At 41.7% G+C, this 17114-nt stretch overlaps 2 protein-coding genes across 2 annotated transcripts in view; one reads left to right on the top strand and one right to left on the bottom strand.

The window, feature by feature from the left end:
• stum (stum, mechanosensory transduction mediator homolog) overlaps window positions 1-17114 on the top strand; it is a 73746-nt gene that overhangs the window by 55466 nt on the left and 1166 nt on the right. The window lies entirely within an intron of this gene.
• Window positions 1-17114, bottom strand: part of LOC129825136 (inositol-trisphosphate 3-kinase B-like) — a 41569-nt gene that overhangs the window by 13691 nt on the left and 10764 nt on the right. The window lies entirely within an intron of this gene.

Genomic DNA, 17114 nt, shown 5'->3' on the forward strand with positions numbered 1-17114 from the left:
ATACTAAAACAAAAGACAAAACAAAGGAACTAAGGTCAGAACGTGACAATTATAAGTGAATTAATCGGTCTGTAAACAATTGTTGGAAAAATGACTTGTGTCATGCACAAAGTAGATGTCCTAACTGACTTGCCAAAACTATAGTTTGTTAACAAGAAATTTGTGGAGTGGTTGAAAAACGAGTTTTAATGACTACAACCTAAGTGTATGTAAACTTCTGACTTCAACTATATGATCAACTTAGTATATGATATCCTATGTACATTTTATGGTCATTATGGCATTGGGACACCTCAGGGTTCAGTGTGGTCTGAGCTGAACTGAGGACTGAATAAATGCCTGTTAGAGAGAGAGAGTCAGGGAGTCTCCATTGAAACTGTAAATTAGTCCAGGAGTAATATTTCACTTACTGCTACTGAAGCTTGAGGGTATATGTAACTGGTTCCAGGCTGTGCTCTAAAGGTGACTGACATACACATCTGACTGCATGGCAAGTGCTGCCTTGGGTGAGGCTTAGCAGCACACTGAAATCAGGGACGATTCTAGGATAATTTGAAGGCAGATGGAGGGACATTGGGTAGTGAAAAGTGTCTGCATACAAAACAATTGGTGAGTCCTGGCTTTGTGAATATTCCAGCCATGAATAGTCTTTGTACCATGTGGCATTAAAAGGTAATCTTCCTGTTACCTTGTCCTTGCTGTGTTCTGGGGAACACCTACCACCACGGGGCCCCCCACCCAAAAACCAACAACAACAAAAACATTTTGGGGGGAAAACAGATTTTTGGGGGGAAAACCGCTAACTTCCCACATTCCAACACATTTTGCCATGGGCAGAGAGAAAAAATTGCAGATTTGTAATGCTATTTTATACATTTTGTCATGAGACTGTGAGTACATTTTGCAGTTTTAAAGCTAACTTCCTGCAATTCAACACGTTGTGCTGTTTTATAGCTCATCTGCTATTTTTCACATTTTGCCATGAAGATGAGAGAAAATGTTGCAGTATGCTATCTGGTGTTGGTAAAAGACAACCTTGTGTGTCGAATGCTTTGTTCACAAAGGAATCTAAGGTCATAACATGTTTAAAAATGTACAGAGAAGAGGTTTAAGGAGTCTGCTGCTGCTGTTGCCAAATCATTAGGATGGTCTCAATCTAACTAAGTGCAAAGGGTCGGCGCCAAGGCATTATGAGCCCCACGTATAGCAGTTAACGGCAGTGTGTTTTTCAGGATGAGTTCTAGCCTAGTTGCTGTGCTCTGCCGATGGGTAACATTATGTTATTCCCCCCTCACTGGACGTCCCTGAGAGAGCTCTCTTTAATTTTCCGTTTTGGCATGGCCAGTGCATTCTTCACTCCGCTAGCTGATCTCCACCTCGGATGGATGTGGGGTTTCCCTTAGCCACCAACCGACAACAGCACTCTGGTCTCTCTCGGCCCAAGGCCAGGGAAGCCTTTACCCCCCCCCCCAAGCACCAGAGCCAGCAGAGTGCTCTCCAAGACACACTGTGAGCTAACACACACACACCATTCAGGGTGCTCTCCCACACTGAGCCAGGGTGCACTTTGAACTCAGGGACTCAAACACATACAAAAGCAAGGACGAACGCACAAACAACAGCCGTTCTGGCAAACACAGTGAGAAGTTTAAGAGCAGCCCTTAAGAGTTAAGACCATTAAAACGCACTTCAGCACTTGAATAATTGCTGGGAAATCTTACTCCACATAATTAAGAGATATTTGGTTTATTTTCTCTCAGATGACTGGCTATACTTGCCATGTTTATATTCTCTCGTCTGACTTTGAAAAAACAATGACAAAGCAACTTCCCATCCATGGAACAATCTATATCTAGATGTGATGACAAGGTATATGACCATCTTTGAACAGTGCACGTGCACCCAGATGGAAATATCTGTTTTCATTAAGTAGATTAAGTTACATTAAGAAGTTTATAAAAGGCACTGGAGTTTTTTCCATCACTTGAGCTGTGCTCCAATGTTGGGGAGATCCACTCATACTGCTCTTCACAGTAGATGTAAGAGAATATCTGGGAGGCTAGGGGTTGGTTCACACACAAATGCTGCACTCACTCACGCACGCACGCACGCACGCACACACACACACACACACACACACACACACACACACACACACACACACACACACACACACACACATACACACATACACACACACACACACTGTTTCACGTGGTGGAAACTGACTGAACCAGGGGTCAGCTGCGTAGCAGTGGCACTCAGGAAGAGGCAGGGCCAGACCATCAGATAACAGCAGCACCAGGGACAGGCCTGAGTGTGAGCTTTCCCCTTAGGCCTGTTTACGTGTTTCTCAACTACCCACGATCATAAAAGCAACACAATCACACCCTCACATGACAAACATTAGAGATACAGCCCAATCACACGCAATTAGATGACCACATGCTTTAATGCTTTCCTGACGTTACTCTGTCTAAAAAAAAGTAAGCAGTGCAAGTATTATTATGTAGTAATAACATCACACCCATTTCCACAGAGGACACACACCAGATATACAGTACACTCATAAATGCAGTAAAATCTAAATCACGTTTTATTTGTCACATGCTTCGTAAACAACAGGTGTAGACTAACAGTGAAATGCTTACTTACGGGCCCTTCCCAACAATGCAGAGAGAAAAATAATAGAAAAATAATAACACAAGGAATAAATACACAATGACTTGGCTATATGCACGGGGCACCAGTACTGAGTCGATGTGCAGGGGTATGAGGTAATTGAGGTAGATTTGTACATATAGGTAATTGACTAAGAAACAGAATAGATAATAAGCAGTAGCAGCGTATGTGATGAATCAAAAATAATTTGTGCAAAAAAGGGTCAATGCAGATAGTCTATGACTTCGGTGGGTGGATTCTTTGACAATTTTAAGGAACTTCCTCTGACACCGCCTGGTATAGAGGTCCTGGATGGCAGGGAGCTCGGCCCCTGTGATGTACTGGGCCATACGCACTACCCTCTGTAGCGCCTTCCAGTCGAATGCCAAGCAGTTGCCATACCAAGCGGTGATGCAGCCAGTAAAGATGCTCTCAATGGTGCAGCTGTAGAAACCATTTTTATAACAATAATTATAATTATAGACATTATAATAATCTCTCATCACTGCAACTCCCCAACGGGCTCTGGAGAGGCAAGGGTCGAGTTATGCGTCCTTCCGAACATGACCCGCCAAACCGCGCTCCTTAACTTCTCTAGGATAGGGGGCAGCATTTTCAAGTTTGGATGAAAAGCATACCCAAATTCAACTGCCAGCTACTCATCCCCAGAAGATGAGATATGCATATTATTAGTAGATTTGGATAGAAACCCTCTGACGTTTCTAAAACTGTTTGAATCATGTCTGTGAGTATAACAGAATTTATTTAGCAGGCGAAACCCCGAGGACAAACCATTCAGATTTTTATTTTAAGGTCACTCTCTTTTCAATGGGTTTCCATTAGGAATACAGATTTCCAATTGACCTTCTTGCAGTTCCTACCGCTTCCACTGGATGTCAACAGTCTTTAGAAATTGGTTGAGGTTTTTTCCTTTGTGTAATGAATAAATACGGACATCTTGAACGAGGGTCACTTGAGGTGTACTGTTAGTTAGAGGCGCATGACCAGAAAGCTAGCTACAGTTTGTTTTAATCCTGTATTGAACACAGATCATCCCGTCTTCAATTTTATTGCTTATTTACGTAAAAAAATACCTAAAGTTGTATTACAAAAGTAGTTTAAAATGTTATGGCAAAGTTTACAGGTAACTTTTGAGATATTTTGTAGTCACGTTTCACAAGTTGGAACCGGTGTTTTTCTGGATCAAACGCGCCAAATAAATTGACATTTTGGATATATATCGATGGAATTAATCGAACAAAAGGACAATAAAATGCAAATTAATTACTTAAAAATCATATAATGTGATTTTCTGGATTTTTGTTTTAGATTCCGTCTCTCACAGTTGAAGTGTACCTATGATAAAAAAATGATAGACCTCTACATGCTTTGTAAGTAGGAAAACCTGCAAAATCGGCAGTGTATCAAATACTTGTTCTTCCCACTGTATATGGGGTCAGCCCTAGTGTGGACCATTCCTTTGTGAGGTGGACACAGAGGAACATGAAGCTCTCGATCTGCCCCCATGTTGAGGGTCAGAGTGGCGGATGTGTTGTTGCCTACCCTCACCACCTGGGGGTTGCCCGTCAGAAAGTCCAGCATCCAGTTGCAGAGGGGGGTGTTCAGTCCCAGGGTCCTGCATTTAGTGACGAGCTTGGAGGACACTATGGTGTTGAACGCTAAGCTGTAGTCAATGAACAGCATTATCACATAGGTGTTCCTCTTGTCCAGGAGGGAGAGGGCAGGGTGGAGTGCAATAGAGATTGCGTCATGTGGGGCGGTATGCAAATTGGAGTGGGTCCAGGGTGTCTGGGATGATGGTGTTGATGTGAGCCATGACCAGCCTTTCAAAGCATTTCATGGCTACAGATGTGAGCGATAGTCTTTTAGACAGGTTAGCTTGGCATTCTTGGGCACAGGAACTATGGTGGTCTGCTTGAAACATGTAGATATTACAGACCAAGTCAGGGAGAGGTTTAAAATGTCAGTGAAGACATGTTGCCAGCTGGACAGCACATACTCTGAGTACAAGTCCTGGTAATCCTTCTGGCCCCGTGGCCTTGCGAATGTACATCAGCTACAGAGAGTGAGATCACACAGCCGTCTGGAACAGCTGGTGCTCTCATGCATGGTTCAGTGTTGCTTGCCTTGAAGCAAGCATAGAAGGCATTTAGCTTGTCTGGTAGGCTTGCATCACTGGGCAGCTCGCGGCTAGATTTCCCTTTGCAATCTGCGATAGTTTGCAAACCATGCCACATCCGATGAGCGTCAGAGCCGGCATAGTAGAATTCGATCTTAGTCCTATATTGACACTTTGGCTGTTTGATGGCTAATTGACGGTCGTAGCGGGATTTCTTATAAGAGTCTGGATTAGTGTCCCGCTTCTTGAATGTAATCCATGGCTTCTGGTTGGGATATGTGCTGCCACTGTTGGGGTGACGTTGTCAATATACTTATTAATGAAACCAGTGACTGATGTTGTAAACTCCTCAATGTTATCAGATGAACCCTGGAACATATTCTTGTCTGTGCTAGCGAAACAGTCCGGTAGCATAGCATCCGTTTCATCGGAGCGCAACACTGGTACTTCCTGTTTGAGATTTTGCTTGTAGGCAGGAATCAGGAGGATAGAGTTATGGTCAGATTTTCCAAAGAAAGGTGACGAGGGAGAGCCCTGTATGCGTTTCTGTGTGTGGAGTAAAGATAATGATGAGTTTTGTCGCCTCTAGTTGCACAGATGACATGCTGGTAAAAATGTGGATTTCAGTTTCCCTGCATTAAAATCACCGGCCATGGGAAGCGATGCCTCCAGATGTGAATGTTCTTGTTTGCTTATGGCCCTATACAGCTCCTTGAGTGCGGTCTTAGTGCCAGCATCGGTTTGTGGTGGTAAATAGACAGCTACGAAAAATAACAAGTGACATCAATAAGGGATCATAGCTTTCACCGGGATTCACCTGGTCAGTCTATGTCATGGAAAGTTCTTCTTCTTAATGTTTTGTACACTCAGTGTATATTATCCATGTCCTTGTTCAGCCACAACTCAGAGAAACATAAAATATTACAGTTCTTCAGGTCCCGTTGATAGGACAGTCTTGAGCGGAGCTCTTCTAGTTTGTTCTCTAGTGATTGTACGCTTGTCAATAGAACGAAGGGTAGAGGCGGTTTATTTTCTCGCCAACGAAGTCTTATCAGAATGCCAGCTCGTTTGCCTCTCTTTCGCCGTCGCATCCTCTTTTGAGTCCCGGGGATTATGGCCTGGTCCGGAGTCAGCAGAACATCCAGAGCTGGCAACTCATTGAAGTAGAAATCTCCATCCAAATTGAGGTTGGTGATCACTGTTCTGATGTTTGGAAGCTGTTTTCGGTCATAGGAAATGATGGCGGAGACATTATGTACAAAAAAAGATCAGCATAAAAAAAATAAAAAAAATAGCAGAATTGGTCAGGAGCCTGTGAAACGGCTGCTATCCAGTGCAGCGTCATCTTTTTCATGCACATGTATACACACATCCGACATATAATCAGATAAGCACTTGCTTTCCTGGTGCTACTCCATCCATAGTGAGAAAGTAGTGTAGCTACAGTAAGTAGCGACTACAATATAACGGCTCCACCTAGTTCTGGTCAAAAGATATCCCTTAAAAAACCCAATTCATCATTAGTGTTGGAGAATTGTGAAACCATTCGCCCTTTGAGTTAACGGTTTAAAGGTTTAGAGTTAACGGTTTAAAGAGAAGGTATCTCTGTGTTCTGTCATATTTATGTGTGTTCAGATGAAAGGAGAGTGAGTGACTCATCTACATCTCTCACAGCTCAGCTCAGACACTGGGGGTTCTGGTCTGTATCAAGGTGGCTGATGGGAAACAGAACCAACCAGGCCGCGGTGGCTTGGGATATGGTTGGGAGTTATTAAAAACACATTAGTGTTTAGTGACCCTTTGGGTCTCCGGGACCAGGATTGAGAAGCACTGCTTCTGAGCAGTGTAAAAATATCCATGAGATTGTCTGAAATTGTCTGAAATTGTGAATTATGAAATGTGTAATGGCTTGAAATGTTAAATCTGAAAACTAGGAAGGACCTTAATAAATATACATATACAGTATACATATATATATATATATATTGTTTTATTAACACAGACCGACAGGTACTGGGCCACAGCACCGAGCCAACATGAAGGGTGCAGGGGAAGGGGGAGAGGAGCGGGGAGAGAAAGTAGACCGACAGTCCCCTCACAGACTGGAGAGACGGATTAAAACAAGTCAGTCTGGAGGAAGCAGTGGAGCCATGGAGATGAGGTGGAGACATGGGAAACAGAGGATGCAGGAAAAGTCTGTGAGACAGGAACTGACTGGAGTGACTGCTATGGAGGGACAGAGGGAAGGAAGAGGGAGGATGGGGAGGGAGGAGATCAAGTCAGGATGGGTGGTCAAAAGAATGAATGGAAGTTTGTGACAGAGAATTGTTATGCCTTTATTCATTCAATATTTCCCATGCTGAATAAATAGGAGCACATGCACAACAATGCATAGCGGATTTAAATATATAAGCACTGCAGGCATAACTAATTTCTTCATATCTAAAAGCACTACAATTCAAATTTGAGGTACTTGTCACTGAATTCCTTTTACATCCAATGACCACTCAACATAACTTTCAAACCATGATAACGTTTTATCAGGACAGAGATAAGAACCATATAGAACACATAATTGTAATGGTAACGGTTTAATAAATGAGAGTAACACCTCTTTATACAGTAGCAGGAAACCACTATAACTTCAGTAGAATCTATCCTCTAAAGCCAAAGCATGTTTTTGTTACAGTACCTGCAGCTGTCTGAGGAAGAGGAGGATAGATGCTGAGACAACACCCAGCATAGGGACAATCAGGCTCCACATGTGAGAGACAAAAGACGACATGGTGACAGATGGATGGATGCTGCACTCTGGTTCTCCAGATATAGCTGCCTGCTATAATCAGAGTCTTCACAGGGGCAGGACAACCAGGCTTATGGCTCATTTGTTTCACAAAGCCACCTTGGAAAACCAAAATCAGGGCCATGCAAATGAGCTGGTATGACTTTGAGAGTGAGCACTTGAGTGGCCACCCGGCGTCCGTCCACACGGCCCTGCTGCCTGTGGCCGGGCTGAGTCTGTGTGTCCTGCTCGCCCATGCAAATCACCAGTTCCTCAAACACACAAATCACAAACATGTGGGAACTGCATAAACACGAGTTTGCTCAGGTTGCAGCATGTTAGACACACGTCAGGACAGGGTGGGACAAACAGACGGACAGACAAACACCCCGACCAACACTCAACAACACACAGTGAACATACAGAATCCCAGCTCTGTCTAATGTCAGTGTATTTATACTTGGCAAACACTTGGTAGTAAAAGAGCTGTGTTATCGTTGTTTATTTTCATATCCAGATATTATAACTGGCATTAAATCCATAAAACACACAGTGATTCTGTTAGCATGGCTCTTATAATCCAGATACAGCATACGGTTTAGCTAACTACAGTACTAGAATACATTTTTAAGTATGTGAGCTAACCACAGACACAGAGAGAGAGAGAGAGAGAGAGAGAGAGAGAGAGAGAGGACAAATGCAGTCCATAATATATAGGCTATTTACATAACCTCCTTTCCTGAGGAGTCTCTGGGGTTGTCTTCAGAGAGGATCGGAGGTCACTGTGGTGGTGTGACGTATTTTGGGTGATTTGTCCCTGTGAGACTTCCTTTTCCTGTATTCCTAGAATGATGGATTCCCCCAACTCTACTACTCCTCTCTGGACTAAATAATGATCTCCTCTTAGATAAAATGTAGGAAGAACATAATATACCTCTCCTTATACCCACTCTGGCAGCCATGCCAAGCACTGCAGAGCGGTGTTTTGAGGGAAACTCTGACAGAATGATCAATTCAAGTGATCTGGAATTTCTTTATTGGTACAACTTCCATCATAGCATATTGTGCCCTGTTTGTGGAATATATTGTTTACTTTCTAGCAACATTTAATCTTTGATGGAATACTTATGGTACCTATGAAGTTGTGTATTATTTGCATTATATAATGAACCATTGTGTTCACAGACATTAGAGGCCATGCACTCTCTGTCATTAGGCAGAGCTGAAAAGGGTTTGATCTCGTACCACATGATAATCAGGTATTTGCATGCAGACTTAGAGACAGATTTACATGACTATACTACTGAGGAGTAGTTTCTGCTGTATCAATCTGTTTCAATTATGTTATTGAGGCCATTTTACATACGCAAATGATCTACTAAATTCGACAGAGGTTGAATAGATTTCTTTAGTTAAAGACATAAGGTTGTACCAGGCCAAACACCAGGTATTCAGATGAGTTGAGTCTACATCATTGGGTATCTTTGACAACGTCACAGTTGTGGGCATTGGTCATAATCAAACTAAGTTAGTTAAATGTTAAGGTTATGGGCAAATTGTCCTTCAACTCATTTGCAACTCTTATGCATACATTCTCTCTATTTTCTCAACCTGCTTTGTGCTCTCAAAAAGCAGAAATGTTACACACAACGTTTACTTCCAGATCGTGGCTCCCGGTGATGTGGTTTGAATGATTTGATCAGCCCAAGTTTCTGTCTGTACATCTAAACTCTTAATTTCACAGACAGGACAAACATTGGCGCCAACCTCACAGTCAGATAACAGGTAAGAAGACTTATATCAGAGTCTGCTCAGTGCAGTACAGCACAACTAGCACCATGTGAAACCACAATACTTTCCTACTACCATATCCACCGTGCTACAGCAATGCACCCTGGGTAAACAATCACTCACCTAGTGCCAGGCATAAATAGAGGTATAAGCAAGTTGCCATTGTATCCTAGTTAAGGTTGCAAAGCGAGGGTATATTACTGGAAACTTTCAAAGTTTACCAGTGAACTACCAGAATTTTGGGAACTTACAAGGACTCTATCACAAGACATCTAGTGGTACTTCAAACTATCACAGGTGTCTGTAATTATCTCTGACCCTCTGTATGGCATTATCACATAATTAAATAAGATGATTAAACATTTTAAAATAGAATGACAAAGCTGTAAAACATTCTCCTAAATATAAATCATCAACTTAGTGAATACCATTGGTGTTTAATATGAAGGTTTCAGCATTAAATATCATTTTTTTACACACTTGTATTTATTTTACTATGTCAATATGCAGGGGCGCAACTTTAATTGGGGACACACCCCACACCACATACACATTCAGAAATTGCATTTTTGTCCCGCTCTATTTTATCATTGCACCGTTATACCAAAAATGGTGTCAGTGTGCTTTAGGACCATGTGGGCACCTTAGAGCGGTTGGGTAGACTGTTTGGAGGTTTCAACCGGCTGGATTTAGGACACCACACAGCGTGCAGACAGGCTGGCGCATAAGACCAGCATGGGAGAGATGAACAGAGGCAGCTGATGTCTGTGTGTATGTGTTGCGCTTTTCTCCGAGTTGTAAAAGCAAGCAGAGCAGAAACTGGCTACTCTTTATTTGACTGATGTAGATGGCAAGGAAACCACTGTAACTTAACAGGGGAAAAAATCAACTAGTGTTTATTCTCAGTGCTGAGCTAGTAGTGTAACTGACATGTAACGTTAGTTTACTAATGTTTCATCCCCTCTTGACTGAGGTGAATTAGCTAGCTCCTAGCTACCACAGCCAGTTCAGCTCTAGCCTGTAGCTATCTGTCAGATAATGATATGAGGGGGCTATTATTGCTATCTAACAGCTGTTGTTTGTATGGAAATTAAATCTTTTGTAGCCTTTCTGTCCCATTTCAACAGAAGTAAATTAACTTAGCTAGCTTTCGCCAGTTGATGTACCGTTATTTTTGCCTCATTCATACTAGACCTGAATGAGCTGGCCAAAGGTAGGTAAAGTTATTATTTTTGCCTCATTCATACTAGACCTGAATCAAATGATGAAACCAGCGGCTAAACGATTGAAGACCGATAATTATTTTTTTGTGCAATGTGAGTTTATTAGAGTCAGTATAGCAATGTAACGTTATTGATTTGTCAGTTTCCCTAGCTAATTCCCTACTTTTCACACTGAATCTGTAATTGCCATTCCTTTTGCCTCATCCCTCTCAACAATATTTTTTTTTCCAATTCCTCATCAATACACGGGAATTTAATAGTTTTTACAGTCATTAATGGGTGCATGCTTATTAGTAACTGGAATAAGCAATTTCATAAATGTGTCAAGTGGAGCATCTGGTTGCTCCTCATTACACACCACAAACCAACAAATATTATTTACATTACCAACATAGGAATCACTACATAACTTATTGTATGACCTCTTATACACTATATTAGGCCCAGCCTTTGGAACTTTGGTTTTCCTACATCCGATGGATTTGGATACTGCTTTAAAGCAAATTTCTGCAGCAATAGTAAAGATGTGATCAATACATGTTGATGATTTAACTGTAATGTAACTACCCTGGTAGGTTGACTGATAGCCTGAACCAGGTTGCAGGCACTGCTTACAGTTTGAAGCTTTTTCTTGAGTGGGCAGCTTGATGAAATGCAATCAATATTTAAATCACCCAGAAAGTGTACCACATATATCACATACATTAACATTAGCATTTCACACATTATCCAGCTACTGACTGTTAGCACTTGGTGGTCTGTAGGAGTTTCCCACAACAAACATATTTAACAATGATCTCTTACCTAGCTTGGTGACTGGGGGCATTTTTGCTTACTTTTTGTTGTTCTAAATAGAGACAGCTAGAAGGGCCATTGGTCATATTGGATTGTGTGGAAATGCAGGAAATTAGCTTTCGATTCCCCCCCCAAAATACCCAAGAAGACTCGAGGCTGTGATCACTGCCAAATTTGCTTCAGGTACTGAGTAAAGGGTCTGAATACTTATGTAAATCTGATATCTGTTTTTTATATTTAATACATTTGCAACAATTTCTAAAAACCTGTTTTTGCTTTGTCATTATGGGCTTTTGTTTAATCAATTTTAGAATAAGGCTGTAACGTAACAAAATATGGAAAAGGTCAAGAGGTCTGAATACTTTCCGAATGCACTGTATCTAGTTAAATAAAGGTTAAATAAAAAAAATATTTAAAAAATGCCCTCCCCACTTCTAAAACCAAAGTTGCGCCCCTGTCAATATATATTTGTTATCAATGTCTTGGCTTCAAACTGGTGGCAGTTGTGAAAAAAGTCAGTAGTGGAAGAGTTTATTTAAAATAATATCAGTGTCGATTAGATGTTTTCATCATTAATTGGGCTATTTTCTCTTGAACCATATGGTCTATCTACTAGAAACTCCTGGACAATATGTACACAGATAAAAAATAAAAATAAATACTATTTATGAATCTTTTTTTAAGACCTATTCAAGTATAAATTACCAAAATTACGATATATTGCTATAGATTTTTCTGTTAATTACCAAAATTACAGAAGATTCCGGTAACTTTAGTAAATTACCGGTAGCGTTGCAACCCTCATCCTAGCACAGCAGGCAAGCAGCATTAATTTTGTTCTGGAGATAATAGATGTAGATAGTTGTTGATCAAAAGTAGATTTTGCTAATTTCGTTCAGGGCCTTTGTGCTTCCAAATACATACACTGTGCCCTTTGTTCCTCAATCACATCCTCAGTACAGAAAGATCTGGTGATTTGTAGTCGAGCTCATGGCATTTGGATCTTATCACTTTAATTGGGATATGAAGTGCTCCTCAACGCATCAGTCACAGTCATTTAATGGACTGGTTCAGTGATGAGAATCACATGGCCAGTGCTAGTCAAAATAGACCATAACAAAACAAACAACACAGCAGGGCAGAGGCCATGGGCACATTCTCAGTATAACCTCTCAACAAACTTTCCACAGTCTTCATCCATCATAAAAGGCCCACAGATCCTCCCTTCTCCCGATAATCCTGTATGACTGTGCCATCCTACTGTGAATAAACCACAGCCATGATGGGTTGGGATTTGTTTACGGCCATTCTCAACATAGTCCATCCCAGAGAATATATGTCCCCAGTGAATACATGTCAAACACCCTATTATACTGCAAACATTTATTTGTAGTGAATTCACCTATGTTTTGGCATCCAGTGTATACAGGGGCCCTGACTAAATTGTTTTTGGTGTGAAACATCTTCAGCCACTCTTCTCAGGACAGCCATGGGCCAGAAGATCTCTCTCTTTCTCTACCCCTCTCTCATCCGTCCATCCCTCTATCTCCATTCCAGCCATTCTACATACACGCTATCAAAAGCCCCAGCAGGTTTGTTAGTTGGGGACCGGAAGAGGCAGAACCGTATCGTGGGTAGAGCACGTAACCTCATTGCGTCGTGCTATTGTTCTGATAAAATAGACCCAGGCAGCGTTCTATATTGAGCAGGAGGAAAGGGATGCCGCTCTTCAGCGACTCCTCGACCTCATTGGTGTTGTTAAAGTTTCCACTGAACACAGCGCCGAGCACAGGGAGGAAGTGGTTTTTAACCCCTGAAGAGGAACCTCTGTCAGAGAGACAGGAAAGTGGTGGGGGCTCGTTGGTGGCGACAGTATTTTCCACATCTGCGACCAAAAAATGATTGAGTGACAAAAAAAGATAGATCTTGTGAAGATAAGAAGAAGACACTTTCCACTGGCCAATAAGATCTATGTATATGTCTGTCTGACCTTTATCTGAGAAAAGTTCAGGTCCATCCAGCCACTCTTCAAACACGCAAAAGGTTTCTGTCATATTACTGTATGGTATTGATCTCACCACTCTTCTACTAAATGAGGAATGAATTCACTTAAGTATACTTTCATCTCTAATCCTCAGGTGAAACGTTCTGTAGAATGTAATAACAGTGAACGTGTTAAAACTCTGCTTCCTATATACTAACCACGTGCAAAGCCGGAGAATGTGACCTAAGCTCATCCAGCTTTAGTCTTCCCACAGCAGCATCACAGCAGTAACCATACAGAAGCAGGACAGACAGACAGAGACCTAGCTCCACAGACAGACAGAGACCTATCTACTGGCAATGGGCCATAAACAAGGGAATCCTTTAACAGGCCTCTTCTGACATCATGCCTTCTCTTTATAATGCTGATACCCAGAGACATGTAGACATGTGGAAACGTGTGAAAATAACAAACCTGCAGTGAATACATGCACACAATAGACTAGACTAGAGGACTCAATGTCCTACTTTTGTCCCATGCTAGGTAAATTACTTGCTTCAATGTAATGAGAATTGTTTGATGCACACTATTGCTGTTCCTTCAATAACAGTGAGATTTAGACATTCCAGTGAACTAGCACCGGGGATAAGATTCATCTACTATACCTACAGATGTAGGATCTTAATTTGATCACCTTGTTGTTGCATGAAATGTCCTGCACAGCAGGAAAGGCTAACTTGTAGTGTATTTAAGTTTTAAAAAGGCTTATAAAGTTTGTTATTTCCACTTTAACATTTCAGACAAAAAATGTATAAATCCCCTTAAAAATGTCCATTGGTTATAATCCACACAATAATCCACATTTCCAGTTGCTGCAGGATTATTTTTCTGCTACTTGAAACCGGTCAAATTAAGATCCTGTATGTGTATAGTATACTGTGCTGGTAAAATGGGAGGTGGTTATAGACATAAAAGTCAAGGAGAGGCTGTGAATCAACTTCTATGAATCACCTTAAAGGAAGACATCTATGCAGAGAGCATCAAAGCAGCACCTCTCTGATTATTTACTAGAGTTCGACATGTCACTGTAGGTAACTGTGTGGCAGGCAGCATCAGCTATACAAGGGGATCCAACAGGTTTAGCAATTCTAAACACAAGGTTGTTGAGTGAGTGGCAATTACTCACAAACCATTCATAACACAACTGGCATAGATATAGAACTAGTAAGGAATCTCCACGGCTAAAAGTAGAGTACAACCGCCAACACGCCACTTAAGAAATGCAATTGCCTTTCTATCTCGGCAGAGTGAGATAGCAAACAAAAACACTGTTTAGGAGTCCACTGATACTTTCCCTTTAGTGCACAGGTGTCAAACTCATTCCACGGAGGGCCGAGTGTCTGCGGGTTTTCGCTCCTCCCTTGTACTTGATTGATGAATTAACATCACTAATTAGTTAGGAACTCCCCACACCTGGTTGTCTAGTGCTTTATTGAAAGGAAAAAACAAAAACCTGCAGACACTAGGCCCTCCGTGGAATGAGTTTGACACCCCTGCTTTAGTGGGTACCCAACCAGCCAGGCTAAGCTCTCTGCACTGCCATGGAGTTTTAGGGTCAGCCTCATACAACCTAAAAGAGGGGGGATGTAAAAAGTGTTGCACTTCCTGTCTCATGCATAAGAAAGTGGGTCCCTCCCTCCTAGCAGCACTTCTCTCTCACACACACACACACACACACACACACACACACACACACACACACACACACACACACACAAAACCCAGCTGTTTGAAGCAGGCCTCGCTTGACGTCACATGGTCTCCCAGGCAACAGGCTACCACAGGGGTGTTACTTTTTCCATTGCTCTGAACCCTCAAGATCCTTCAGCTAAATTAAAGTTCGCTTTTGGGGTATATGTGTGTGTGAGAAATGTGTGTGTGCGTATTTTGTTCACATCACCGCTGACGTCCCTCTCACTGAGTTCAAGGGAATGCATAAAAGCACAACAACAATAATATAAAAACGTGTCAATCTCTCTCATTAAAACTCGTCTGAAGTGTTACCCAGCTGTGTTGGTTCACAGCTGAAGGACAGGAGGTCATATGAAGCCAGAGTGAGTGTCACCATTCTGCTAATGACCAAGGCACCATAACACATCACATCCTGTTGCACAGGCACCACAACAGCATGTCCAGCCATGTGGTTGTGATAAGCCCCCTTCATCCTTCCTGTTGGAGACAGGAAGCTGCCATCACTAAATTCAGCCTTATTAGCTACCCAGCCCTGCCATCCCATGCATCATCAACAACAAGAACAACAACAAACTGCAAAAACAACAGATAACGCTCCATGGGGTTTCCAATGGGGAACCCCTGGATCTTCACTCTTCCTGAGTCTGGCCATACAGGACTATCCCTGGACTTGACGTGAACTTCAATTCGCAGACAAATATAAAGCCGGATGTCAGTTAGAAAAAAACTACTGGCCACAGTCCAAGACAAAGATATCATTCAAATATGTATATATTCTATCACGTGAGTAATAATATTTTAGATAGATAATTCAGACAACAGGGAGCTTTGTTGGACTACAACAGTCAGTCACACTAATGACTAATGTTATTGCACCACCGCACAACTTTTTGACAACGCTAGAGAAACACCTGACTGCACCACATTGTTGACAGCAGCTCCCCTGGGCACTTGTTGTTGTGCCTGTTGCAACAGGCAACCGCAAGCCTGCATCATCTGCACTGTAGTTCTAGCAAGGCTACACTGTGCTGTAGCGCGCAGGGCTCTTCCCTCCTCTGGCCGACACAGGAAAAGGAGACACCACCGTGACATGGTTCCAGATGGGTGTCACTGTGCCCGCAGCCCAGAGAACCCCTTCCTAATAAGCTCAATAACCCATGACAAAGAACTTGGCTAAAGCATTAGATTTGCATCCAGACTATAAAAAGCCATCTGAATGCTTGATAATATAAACAATAGAGCTATAATGAACTTTTATTAACAAATATATAATAAGCCAAAATACAGTACCAGTCAAAAGTTTGGACAAACCTACTATATCAAGGCAAAGGGTGGCTACTTTGAAGAATCTCAAATATATTTTGATTTGTTTAACACTTTTTTGGGTACCAAATTATTATATATATGTTATTTCATAGTTTTGATGTCTTCACTATTATTCTACAAAGTAGAAAATAGTCAAAATAAAGAAAAACCCTGGAATGAGTACTGTAGGTATGTCCAAACTTTTGACTGATACTGTTTAGTGATAAACTTGATTTATTTTTTGTTGTTGGGATTGGGAAACCTCATTGAAGGCAGAGCAGACAGCTCCTGACTAAAGCGGCATCTTACAATAGGTTTGGTGCATAGCCACGGGAAGTTGTTCGGAGTTAGGGGTGCTACGATTTTATTTGCGGGGGAAGGGGGGTCGCAACAAATAATTTACTCCCCCCAAAATATATATTTTTATTGATGAAAGAGTGCAGTGCAACTGCCTTAGCTTCACAAGTAATCAGGTGTGTAGTGCTGGGGGAGCGTGAGGGAGCATGAAAATAAATTCTGATCAATTCTAAATCAATTCTATTTAATTACCACAAATTTCATGAAAAACGATAGAATGACAAACCAAATAAATATGTAGACTACAGCAGCCTAGAGGTGGGTAAATAGTGGTTTCTTCCCTTTCTTCTGGTGAATTATGAATAACTGTAGGCTACATGTGTG

Source organism: Salvelinus fontinalis, chromosome 27, assembly GCF_029448725.1.
Source record: "Salvelinus fontinalis isolate EN_2023a chromosome 27, ASM2944872v1, whole genome shotgun sequence".
Lineage (NCBI taxonomy): Eukaryota > Metazoa > Chordata > Actinopteri > Salmoniformes > Salmonidae > Salvelinus > Salvelinus fontinalis.